Source organism: Cebus imitator, unplaced genomic scaffold (assembly GCF_001604975.1).
Source record: "Cebus imitator isolate Cc_AM_T3 unplaced genomic scaffold, Cebus_imitator-1.0 Scaffold22, whole genome shotgun sequence".
NCBI classification, from domain to species: Eukaryota; Metazoa; Chordata; class Mammalia; order Primates; family Cebidae; genus Cebus; species Cebus imitator.
Genome location: NW_016107337.1, coordinates 6,403,100 through 6,415,834, shown reverse-complemented (window position 1 = coordinate 6,415,834; position 12,735 = coordinate 6,403,100). Strand labels below are relative to the sequence as shown.

Here is a 12,735-nt window from a genome sequence, read left to right as displayed (position 1 = left end):
ATTAACATACAGCATATTATTTTCTCAATTAAAATAGTAATTTGCAGAATATTTTCATAGTTTAAATAATTCAACTAGTTTTTATTTTTACATGTCCAAGATAGCGCTAGATATAAATGAGATAAATCTTAGGATGTCACAAAAGCAATCTGGGGAGTATCACTCCCCGGACTTGGTACCAAGCTGCATTTAGTGGAAGTAAAGCCTTGTTTCCTGGGTAGCCTGGGTGCTGAGATAATCCTGTAACAGTTGGGATATACGACTTCTTTGGATCTGGTTTTCAAGAATTTCATAATTTATTGCTTTTTGTGTTCTTAGATATTTATTATAAATAAGTCCAAAATGATTTTAAATTATTAAAGTATATGCCTTTGGCACCACTAGAAAAAAAATTAAAGTATAGCAGGAGGTTCCATGTGAGCCCCAAATTGGAATTCACAGACTCTACATCTTTGAAACTAGAGGGCTGCCGATCCACTAATGTTTCTTCATATCCTTTGCCCACTTTTTAATAGGGTTATTTGTTGTTGTTGTTTTGTTGTTGTTGTTGTTGTTGAGTTCCATGCAAACTCTGGATATCAGTTCCCTGTTGGATGCATAGTTTGCAAATATTTTATCTTGAGAGGATAAATTTTTGAGTCACATTAGAGAAAAGGCTTAGGACCAAAAGCTGAAGGAGTTATTTATATAGTAGATAATTCTGGTAAAGATAACAACAATAATAATGTCACATCAGCACCCAAATGACAATATGCTGCAGAGAACTGGGACAGGTTTATTCTGTACCACCACCCCATGCCCCCCACATATACATGCATATACACTGTCAAATGGCACTATGAAGGTAAATGGTGATGACTAGGGCTTAGCTATAGAGGCAGTGCACAGGCCTTCAAGAGGAAGATGTCATTGACAAACAGCATTGAATATCAATGAGGCATTACCCAGGCAGGGCTGAGAGCTTAGAAAGGGGCCAAAGTCCTATAGTCTGGCAGGAAGGGTTAAGAATCATTGGAATTTAGGCATTAATGTGACCTCATCTGTAGTCAAAGGCTAGTGGGGCCAGGTAATATTCTAGTTACAAGATACACAAAAGAAGTGAAGCATGGTTGGATATCATTCCTGAATTGTGTTACCCCAAATTAATATGCTGAAGTACTAACCCCCAATGTAATAGTATTTGGAGTTGGGGCCTTTGGGAGATAATTAGGTTTAGATGAGGTTATGAGGCTGGAATCTCTACAATGGGACCAATGCCCTTTTAAGAAGAGACACCAGAGAACTAATTCATTCTCTCCTGGTTCTCCGTCTCACTCTCTCTCTCTCTCTCTCTCTCTCTCCCCCTCTCTCTCTCCCTCTCTCCCCTACCCCCCTTCCTTTCCCTCTCTCTTCCCCTGCTTCCTTTCCCTCTCTCTCTCCCTCTCTGCCCCACGTGAGGACACACAGAGAAGGCAGCCATCCACAAGCCAGGACAGCCCTCACCAGAACCTGTCCATGCTGGAACCTTGATCTTAGACCTCCAACCTCCAGACCTATGAGAAAATAAACTTCTGTTGTTTCAACCACTCAGTCTATAGCATTTTGTTATGGCAGCCTGAGCTAAAACATTCCTATTTCAAAACTTTTATGGAATCTTAATGTATGTTTGTAAGTAGGCATTTTTGTTATAGATAAGTGTTCTGTTTCTCAGCTTTTAGAATGTATTCTATTTCACTTGCCAGTAATTGAAGGAGCAAAACAAAATATACAAATTTTTGCCACTTAAAAGGCCTATTTTTAGAGTAAAATATATTTTTCTATTTTTCAAGGATTTTTCTTTTTCAAATCCATTATAGAGAAGTTAAAGAAATAAGGCAAGCTTCTTTCCAAATAAATGACAAAGAGCTTGGTATTTCTGGTAAGTATTGCCATTTAAGAGGAGCTTGCATTTTTAGTCGACAATTTTCTCCCCTGTTCTTGTCCTTTTTGACCTTCTTGTCAAATGACAGTGAAAGGAAGGGGTGCTTTGTCTCTGCTGGAAATTCCCACTGTGAACTGGCTCTACCGACCCTATCACCAATGCACAAGACAAATGAGCCTAGGACCACTTTAGGCTTTCAACCCATCTACCTCTCAAGCCAAATCCCCAGAGTTCATTGTTCCTGGGGATTCCTTTCACCAGCCTTGCACTATCCTCCGTGAACAGCTTTCCCAAGTGCAGCAGGCTGCGTGCTCATCCTCCCTGAGAGTGCATGCTGAAGAATACAACTCACTTCCTTGGATCTCGACAGAATGTGTGCTTGAATAAACTTTTCTTTTACCACTTAAAAACACTATTAAAAGGGGCCAGGCGCGGTGGCTCACGCCTGTAATCCCAGCACTTTGGGAGGCCGAGGGGGGTGGATCACGAGGTCAAGAGATCGAGACCATCCTGGTCTACACGGTGAAACCCCGTCTCTACTAAAACTACAAAAAATTAGCTGGGCATGGTGGCGCGTGCCTGTAATCCCAGCTACTCAGGAGGCTGAGGCAGGAGAATTGCCTGAACCCAGGAGGCGGAGGTTGCGGTGAGCCGAGATTGCGCCATTGCACTCCAGCCTGGGTAACAAGAGCGAAACTCCGTCTCAAAAAACAAAACAAACAAACAAAAAAACACTATTAAAAGACTTCCATAATTTAGCCATTTGGGTTTTATGTTTGTAATATCGTATTTAGTAATTATAATACATAGTATATAGAATAAAAGTAATGTTGAGACAGATGAGTTGGTAGAATTTTTCAAGGGTTCAAATACATGCCATAAAATGTCGAGGGTGGGGCTTCCCTCTGTTGCCCAGACCAGACCGCAGTAGTGCAATCACAGCTCACTATAACCTCAAACTGCTGGGCTCAAGTAATCCTCCCACCTCAGCCTCCAGAGTAGCTAGGACGACAGGTGCATGTCACCATGCCCAGCCAATATTTTTAAATTTTTGTGCAGAAGTGATCTCTCCATATTGCCCAGGCTGGTCTCAAACTCTTGGTCTCAAGCGATCCACCAGCCTCAGCCTCCCAAAATGCTGGGATTCCTGGTGTGAGCCACCACACCTGGCCTAATTTTTAAAAAGCAAAATATATTCAGTTTTGAAGACAGCTTGATTTTTCTGTGCTTATATGTGCCATCCATCACATGTTATCGTCTCAATCCATGCACATTAGCACAATACTATGTAAAGGACCTTTGAAAAGATTTATCAAAAATACTGAATCTTCAAGCATATTTTTCTGAGAATTCACAGCTCTGAGTTAAAAGCTTTTGTTCTCTGTAAAATATATGCCTCAAACAGATAATTTCGATACCCAGTTTTAAGAGTTGGTTTAATATTTCCTTGGTAGTAAAAAAACTGAAAAACGCCAGGTGCGGTGGCCCCTGCCTGTAGCCCCAGCTACTCGGGAGGCTGAGGTTGGAGGATCCCTTGAGCCCAGGAGTTCTGGGCTGTAGTGCGCTGTGCGGATTGGGTGTCCGCACTAAGTTCAGCATCAATATAGTGACCTCCCCGGAGCGGGGGACCACCTGGTTGCCTAAGAAGGGGTGAACCGGCTCAAATCAGAAACGGAGCGGGTCAAAACTCCTGTGCTGATCAGCAGTGGGATCGTGCCTGTGAAGAGCCACTGCACTTCAGCCTGGGCAACATAGTGAGACCCCGTGTCTAAAAAATTTTTTTTTAAATGATAAATGTTAATAGGTAATCCTTAAATTGGTCACTAACCAAAATTTTACTCTATCAGTTCATGTTAAATTTTTTTAGTACTTAATTCAAACCACTTTTGTTTCTTCTAAAATTTTTTGTTTAAAACACAGAGACTTATCCCACTGTCCTGGTACTATTTATTGATCATTTGCAACACTTATTGGGATTTTTTCCCTTAAAATTTGACTAGAAGAATTGATTTCTTAATTTCACATGCACATACACAAACACATGATCTTGCTTTATGATTGTTAATGTTTTCTACACAGGGCACAATACTGGAGGCTGTAAATACTCTGTCTTCCTGAATTAGACACTTGGGCTCACATGTATGCACACAGCAAAAACCTTGAAGACTGACAAGACCACATTATAGTCTCATCTTCAGCATTTTCTCTGATACTCCATCTTGATCTCTAGGAATAATTTTTATATTGCTTCTTCCATGTGTTTACTCATGGAATCTGATCTTTGGGGCTCAAATTTTTTAGTGCAAGACAGAATAAGAATATGTTCATAGATGATGACTGAAGAAAGAATTGTACAGGATTAGACATTTCAGTACAATGGACAAGAGCACTTTATTGCCATTTTTCCCATTACCTTTATTTGTAGGTTCATGGAGTTCAGAGAGAAAGTGGGAGAGGGTTGTGGTGGTCTGTGCCATATACTGGAAGAGAAGGGGGTCTCATAAGAAAACAGGGCAGGAGTGGAATGGGCCACTGGAAAGTGATTATGAAGCCTATGAGGACAAAGAACATAAATGGAATAAGGCAATCTAGTTAGGTTTACAAACAGAAGGGGGAGACTTTGAATGTTCATCATGCATAGTTGAGGTGATACAAAAAGAATACACACATAGAGGGAAAACGAGCTGGGAATCTGCTAGGAATGAACCTGGATTAAGAGAATGGCTTCAGGAATGGAAAGAATAAGGGGAAAACTATGAGAAAAAATTGAGCAATACTTGGCAGATTATTGGATGGAGAAAACACTGCCCTGATAGGTGGTGAGCCAAAAATCATTCTGTTTTCTTGCTCTAAAACCAGTTCTCAACTTTTAGCAGGCATCAGAATCATCTGGAGGAGAAGACACTGCTAGTGGTGGACAAAAGACCACACATTGGGAACCACTGCTCTAGAAAACCATTTATCTTTGCTGATGGAGAAACCTGGCTCTAATAAAAGATAACTGAGGAGAAAAGGAATTGCTTGGCTTCAAGGCTATCCATCAAAAGATCATTGTGAGTTACACAGTATTCAGCTATGTGTCTAAAATCAGCCAAGCTCTTTTACATAAGAACTTTGTACTTTCCTGATTAATTCAGGATACATGTTAAATTCCTAAATTGATCTATATGAGGTTTCAGGTGGTTTTGTTGATGGTGGTAATGGTTTGATGTTTAAGACAGTTGCTGCTTATCTTAAGAAACCATGAACTCTCAAAACATTTCCCAAGGGAAGGGCTCCATCGAGAAGAAAGGAAGCCATTATTTCCCCTATGTCAAAATGAAATGTTCGGACCTCTGCGACCTAAATAAATGAACAGATAAAAGATAAAAGCATAGATGAGATCAGCCTTCAAATCTACAGAGGCAAAATAATAAATAAGGAGTAAATTACAATGGTAATGAGAATTTAAGAATATATATAAATTATTTTAACAGAGAAACTGTTTCTCCAGGGCCTGTAGTTCAAAATTGTGTAAGGCACTATGATCCACCCCCAAAACTGAAATATATATTCAGACCCTGAAACTGCAATGTTTAAACCAGTGGTCCTAAACCATTAGTGGGTATTAGAATTACATGGAGAGTTTAATAATAGACATAGATTTGGGGTGTCCCCCCACACATACTATGTGAATCAGTAGATCTGGGTGGACTCAAGAATTTGTAGTTCAAACAATTCTCAGATGATGCTGATGCTGTATCCTTGGGACCATACTTTAAGAATTGCTGTTGTCTATGATTCACAACTTGGCCACATACTAGAATTATCTGGGGAGCTTCCTTTTTTTCATTTCAATTCACAGGACTCACCGCAAAACAATTAAAATTACAATCTCTTGAGGTGTAAACCAAGGCATCAGTAGTTTTTGAAGTTCTCAGGTGTCTCCCACATGCAGCCAAAGCGGAGAATTTCTGCTTATGTCAGTAGTTGTCAAACTTCAGCACACATTACCTGAAGGACTATTAAAACACAGATTGCTGGGCCCCTCTCATGGAGTTTCTGCTTCTGTAAGTCTGGGTTGGGACCAAGAATTTGCATTTCAATCAAGTTCCCAGATGATGCAGTCAGTCCTGGGACCATACTTGGAGAACCACTGGGTAAGACTAACTTCAACTCTGGCTGTATTTGGAATCTACTGGAGAGCTGGCAAAAAATACTGAAGTTGGCTCCATTCTCAAAAACAAAACAAACAAAAGCAGATTGGGATATAATTAGTTTGGGTTGGGGTCTGGCATAAGTATGTTTTTAAAGCCTCCCAGGTGATTCTGATATGCAGCCAAGACCTGGAATCACTGCAAATCCAAGCAAGGTGAAGACACAGTAAATATATCACCTGTCATGTTTGCATCTCATCTGTATTTAAAATGGCCTGTTCTAACCAGAATATATTTCAACTGCTGTATGCAGTATCTTTACTGAAGAAATATACTACAGTGAAATAAATGTAAGATCATGACTGTCATTTCTGAATTTAAGAAACAGGGCCAGGCACAGTGCTCATGTCTGTAATCCCAGCTACTCAGGAAGCTGAGGTGGGAGGATTGCTTTAGTGCAAGGATTCAAGGTTATGGTGAGCTATGACTGTACCACTGTACTTTAGCCTGGGCAACATAGCAAGACCCTATCTCGGAAAGGAAAGGAAGGGAAAGGGAAAAAGGAAAAGGGAAAAGTAAGGAAAGGAAAAGACTACGTTAAGCCAGGAGGGGATTTTCCCCATCCATTTTATTGCTATAAATGCAACATACTGTCTGAATTTTTTTAATGTTACATGATAGCCCACCCCTTTGGTGATCTACAGCCAATCATGTAAACAGAAACATTATAACTATTATTATAAAAGTAGTTTCCTATAAATGAGAAATTAGGCTTATATCTAAATAAACTTGAAGCCTGATCAAACACCCTGGCTCCAAGAAAATAACCCTGGGTTTGGAGAACACAACCTAGAGTAACATTTTACTGCCACTTGGTGTTTCTGAGTATACAGGGTCATTTTTAATCACGTAGCATGGAAGTAACTTGTCTGCTACAGATAGTAAAAGCTGAAATTTGGGAGTAGAGTTGGGGTGTAGACGGGGAGAGTATCAAAAGGAGTCGGCTGTTAACTGGTGCTTTCTTGAACAGCTCTATGATATCACTTAGATACATGTTTGTAAATAATTACTTTCTACTTCAATTTTCACAGAAAATAGTGATACTATTGTGTTTTGGCAGCTGATTAAGTAAATTGCCATTCATGACCCTGCTAGACTATGCTATGCAAGTTCCACTTCTTATGCCTCAGAAATTTAGCACTGGAAAAGAGTTTAGGGCTCACCAAATCTCCTGTAGTTTAGGACTGACTTTATACCCACTAGAGCGGCCATAACCAAAAAGACACACAATAGCAAATATCAGTGGGAAGCTGGAGAAAAACTAAGCCCTAACGGTCGGGAATTTATTGCCAGTTTGGAAGCAGTTTGACAGTTTCCTGAGAAATTAAACATAAATTTACCATCAACGAGGCAATTCTGCTCCTAAGTTATCTATTTACCCAAGAGAAGTGGAAACATGCCCACACAAAGACCTGCATGTACATGTTCATAGCACCATAAGGGCCAAAAGGTGGAAACAATTCAAATGCCCATGAACTGATGAATGGATAAACAAAACGTGTTTCCACCCAGCAATAAAAAGGAAACACTATGGATACATGCTACAACCTGGATGAACCTTGAAAACATGCTTAAAGAAACCAGACGCAAAGGATGACATAGGATTCCATTTGTATGAAATGTCTAAAATAGGCAAATCTGAAAGAGACAGAAAATAGATTTGTGGTTGTTTGGAACTAGGGAATGGGAGAGGTTAGCATTATGGGGTGGATTAGTAGCTAAAGGGGATAGGTTTGGGGAATCTGAGGACGAAAATGCTCTAAAATTGACTGGTGATGGCTGCACATATCTGTAAACATCCTAAAATCCGTTGAATCATACACTTTTAAAAAATATTTTTATTGTATTTATTTATTTATTTAGATACGGAGTCTCTGTCGCCCAGGCTGGAGTGCAGTGGCGCAATCTCAGCTCACTGCGACCTCTGCCTCCAGGGTTCAAGCGGCTCTCCTGTCTCAGCCTCCCGAGTAGCTGGAATTACAGGTGCCCACCACCAGGCCCGGCTAATGTATTTTGGTAGAGACCGGGTTTCACGATGTTGGTCAGGCTGGTCTCAAACTCCTGACCTCAAGTGATCTGCCCACCTCGGCCTCCCAAAGTGCTGGGATTACAGGCGTGAGCCACCGCGCCTGGCCGAGTCATACACTTTAAATAGGTAAATTGCGTGGTATGTGAATTCTAAATAAAGCTGTTATTCTTTAAAAATAAATAAATAAATAAATAAATCATCGGAATGTAGTGCACTGGGAAACTTTAGGCGCAAATTTCCATCAGCCTACCTCTGAAACCACCGCCGCCAAGGCGACCGCTAGGCGCATGCGCTCGGGGCCGCCACCAGCCCGTTAGGGCGAGCCCAGGTCAGAAGCGTCCCCCTAGCAGCGCCCGGCTTCTGGCCCTCGCTGTCCCGCCCGTGGTCGCTGCTCTTTGGCGCCCCCGCAACAGTCCCCTCACAGCAGGACGCGGAAAGGGCAGGGTCCACTTCTCCCGTAAATACTATAAAGAAAGCGCGTTCCCCGCGGCGCCCGGACAGCCCGTAGGCACACGTCCCGCAGAGTCCCCCAGTCCCCACGGTGGGCCCGCGGGCTCCTGAGCTGTCCAGGCCCCTAAACTATCACAAGGAGGATATTTGATGACCGTCTTTCTTCCCTCGCCCTCTCCCAACAAAGGGGAACTGACCTCTCGCGTGACCTGGCAAGCGCTGAGGTTCCCTAAACACGCTTTCCCCCTATTGTGTGCAGACCCCCACAGGGCGGAGGCGAGCGGCGCGACCCACTGGACGGACGCGGCCGGGAGCCCCGGGCGCCCGGGCCTGGCGGGCCCTCCCTGGGCGGGCGGGTGGCGCGTCGCCCGCAGCCGATCCAGGCGGGGGAGGAGGGGCGCTGTAATTGCAGCGCAGCTCGGGTTCCCACGCTCCTATTGTTGGCGACTTTGTTTCCAATTCCCATCACGTGTGCTAATTAGTTAGAGCTGCTGGCTGGCTGGGAGGCGTGTGGCTGACCTAAAAGCAGAAAGATCACTTCCTGTAGGGAGCCGGGCAGGCTGAATACTACTGGGGCTTCTTCCTCTCTACTCCTCCTCTTCTGCGCCTCCTTCTTGGCCTCCCAGGAGGGTGGGAGACGGAAAGAAAGGCAAAGGGAAGAAATGCTGATTGCGGAGCAAATGCCGCTGAATTGCAATAGCAACTAAAAAGCTGGGGCTAAGGGGTGGGGTGGGAAATGGAAGAGGGGAGTAAGAGCGGGAATAGTGGAAGAAACAGGATTAAATGAGGAATTCCCATTAGATCTCTAATGCTTTACAAAATGCCTTTCACAGTTTTGATCAGTTAATCTCGTCGAGATTGGGATAATGGAGGAATTTTTTCATTTCCTCCATTTATGTGCAGTTTTTTAAAAAATCTGTCTTCACCCTCTGAATAAAGCAAGCACAAGCATCATTGTACACTAGGAAAACAAAAAAAAGGGAAGCAAGTCACGACTTTTGAGTCAGTGACTTGCCCTTGGACCTAAGCTTCTGAGTTTTATTCACTTTGGCACTATACTTTTAGAAGGGGTGCAGAGTTGTCAGAGACTAACAGAAGATGGTATTAAGTTTGAAATAAATACATAAATGGGGGCATTACAAGAAAATGGTATTTTCTATGTTTCTTGGCTTCTTGTTGGGCTGCAAGATTTAGGACCGCTCTGATTCTCCTAATGGAGGACTCTGCTTACTTTGAAGATACCGTCATATCCATACTTCCCTATAAACAAGAGGAAAGTGGGCATTTATAAGAACTCACCTTATATGTGGTAGCAACAGGAAGATTTTGTCCTTTATTTTGGAGGTATGAGGTCAAAAGTAACTCCATTCAACATGCATTTAGCAAGGTTGCTCGGAGCATTTCCTATGTGCTGGGCACTGGGCTAGGGCTAGAGGCAGAGATAAAACATCCAGAACCTATCCTTAAGTAGCTTACAAATCTAGCTGAGGAGACAAATATGTATGTAGAGCAACAATTAAGGATGGCTCAGAAATGGAGGTCTGTACTTGAGACTATGAGGCCAGAAAAGGGACACAGATCCAGGCAGGGGAATTTGGGAAGACTTTCTGGAGAAGGGATGATTCCTTTATCTGACACTTACCTCACAAATAATTGTCCAAGAGAAGAAGGGAGGAAAGGGAATATTCCAAAAAAGAAAAAAGTAGCAGGGTGTACAAAAGGCCTCCAGTTCAGTGATGGAGTATGAGGCACTCTGCAAGCAGGTCTGCCCAGCGGCAGCACAGGGCTCCAGGGGTAGGCGTGGATGAGCCAGAGAGACAGGAATCATGGAAAGTCTTGTTGAGGAATTTGGACTTTACCCTAACAGCCTTAATTTTTTTTTTTTTTTTTTTTTTTTTTTTTTTTTTTTTTTTTTTTTTTTTTTTTTTTTTTTTTTTNTTTTTTTTGAGACGGAGTTTCACTCTTGTCACCCAGGCTGGAGTGCAATGGTGCAATCTCGGCTCACAACAACTTCCGCCTCCCAGGTTCAAGCGATTCTCCTGCCTCTGCCTCCTAAAATGCTGGGATTACAGGTGTGAGCCACTGCACCTGGCCTAGCTTTAAACTATTTTAAGCAAAGGACCAATATAATTAAATTAGTCTTTTAGAAAGATTACTTGGGCAACAGTTTGGAGGCAGAATTGAAGGGACTCAGGCTACGGCAGGGAGAGGAGATTGGGGCTAACCCAATGATCCAGCAATAAGAGATATTATAAGAGACTGAAATGAAGAATGGGATGAGCCTGATTTAAGAGATATTTTGAAGGTAGAACTGACAGAGCATGGGAACTGACTTTACTGCAACTGGAAGGAATGTGAGATGACTCCAGGTTTCCAAGTTGTACACCTGGATGCGTGATGGTGGCATTTGCTGGGGTAAGCAACCTGGAGGACAAAGAATAGGCTTGACATGGAGTGAGATGATGAGCTTAGTTCAGGCCATGTTGTGATAGAAGTGGCTGGAAGGCATCCAAATAGGGGTATCCAAGAGGAATGTGGATATGTGTATATGGAGCTCACATGGGAAGGGGTGGGACCAGAGATGGGATCAGCAGCAATAAGAAACAGGAGGGCAGTGTAGTCTGCCTCTCACTCACCAAACACCTGTGTGACCACCGCTTTGCAAATGCAGTAAGTCCTCACTTAATGTCATCAATAGGTTCTTGGAAGCTTCGACTTCAAGTGAAATGTATAAAGAAGCGAGTTTTACCATTGGTTAATTGATATAAGCAAGAGTTAAGTTCCCACAGCATGTTTCTGGCTACAAAAACATCAACAAACTCCTAAATAAAGACCCAAAGTACTTGTAATAGTCAACATGGAATAAAAGGGAGCCACACATACATCTAAGAAAGATTAATATTGTTGGCAATAAAGGAGAAAAAAAAAAGAAAGATGAATAAAAACTAGTAAGATAATTATTTGCCCAATAATTCCAATACAGTGTCACGAGCCCCTAGAGCCCATCCAGGTAGGTAGTTCAGGGCACAAGGCGGGAACTGACCCTGGACAGGACGCTATCCATCACAGGGTGCACACACACACACCCGCACTCACGCAGACGGAGACAGTTCAGACCTGCAATGAACATAATATGCTCATCTTTAGATGCAGGAGGAAAAGGGAGGACCCAGAGAAAACTCACAGTTTTGGGGAGAGTTGAGCAGTTATGGGAAGAATTCACAAGCTCCACGCACAGTGGCTCCGGCCAGGAATTATTTTTTTCCTCATTAATGGTATAACAAAACAACATTGAACAAATGTTATTCAAAGACATGCTGTAATTCCTAGATACGCTGCTCCAAAAGCGCCTCAGGAGGACTGGATGATCCCACTTAATCGAAAGTAGTCAAATTCACAGAAACAGAGCACAAGCAGGTGCTTGCCAGGGTTTGTGAGGAGGAGGAAAGGGGTGTCATTTCATGGGTACAGAGTATCAGATTTGCAAGATGAAAAACTCCCGGAGATTTGTTTCACAACAAAGTGTACATTGCCGAAGTACACTTAACAGTGGTTAAAATGGTAATATTTGTTATATTTTGTTTTTAAGTTAATCAGAATAAAAGGTGGGAAGGGATTAATGAGGGAGGCCAGTAACCCTACCAGCTTCCTCTGGACAGTACCAGGATAAAATCTATTTCTCTTCTGTTGATGGAACTCTCACTCATTGTTGGTGAGGAGGTAAGTTAGGGCAGACATTTTAGAATGGACAGTGTGAATCAAGAGCCTTAAAAATGTTCACACCCAGCTGGGCGTGGTGGCTCACACCTGTAATCCCAGCACTTTGGAAGGCCGAGGTGGATGGATCACCTGAGGTCAAGAGTTTGAGACCAGCCTGGCCAACATGGTGAAATCCGTCTCGACTGAAAATACAAAAATTAGCTGGTCATAATGATGCCTGTAGTCCCAGCTACTCGGGAGACTGAGGCAGGAGAATCGCTTGAACCTGGGAGGCTTTGAAAGTTTCGGTGAGCCGAGATCATAACACTGCATTCCAGCCTGGGTGACAGAAGGACACTGTCTCAAAAACAAAACAAAAAAAAATGTTCACACCCTTTACCTAGATATTCCATTGACTAAAATGGACCCTAAATAACACGCCAAAAATACTCGGGGAAAAT

General features: G+C 42.6%; 1 long non-coding RNA gene across 1 annotated transcript in view; it reads right to left on the bottom strand.

Moving 5' to 3' along the window:
• Positions 1-3,408: 3,408 nt before the first annotated feature.
• LOC108299526 overlaps positions 3,409-12,735 on the bottom strand; it is a 16,876-nt gene continuing 7,549 nt past the window's right edge. The window contains exons 3-4 of the long non-coding RNA XR_001823005.1: positions 4,283-4,289; positions 3,409-3,559 (exon numbers count right to left, since the gene is read on the bottom strand). This is a non-coding gene — a long non-coding RNA (uncharacterized LOC108299526). The remainder of the gene's footprint in view (positions 3,560-4,282; positions 4,290-12,735) is intronic.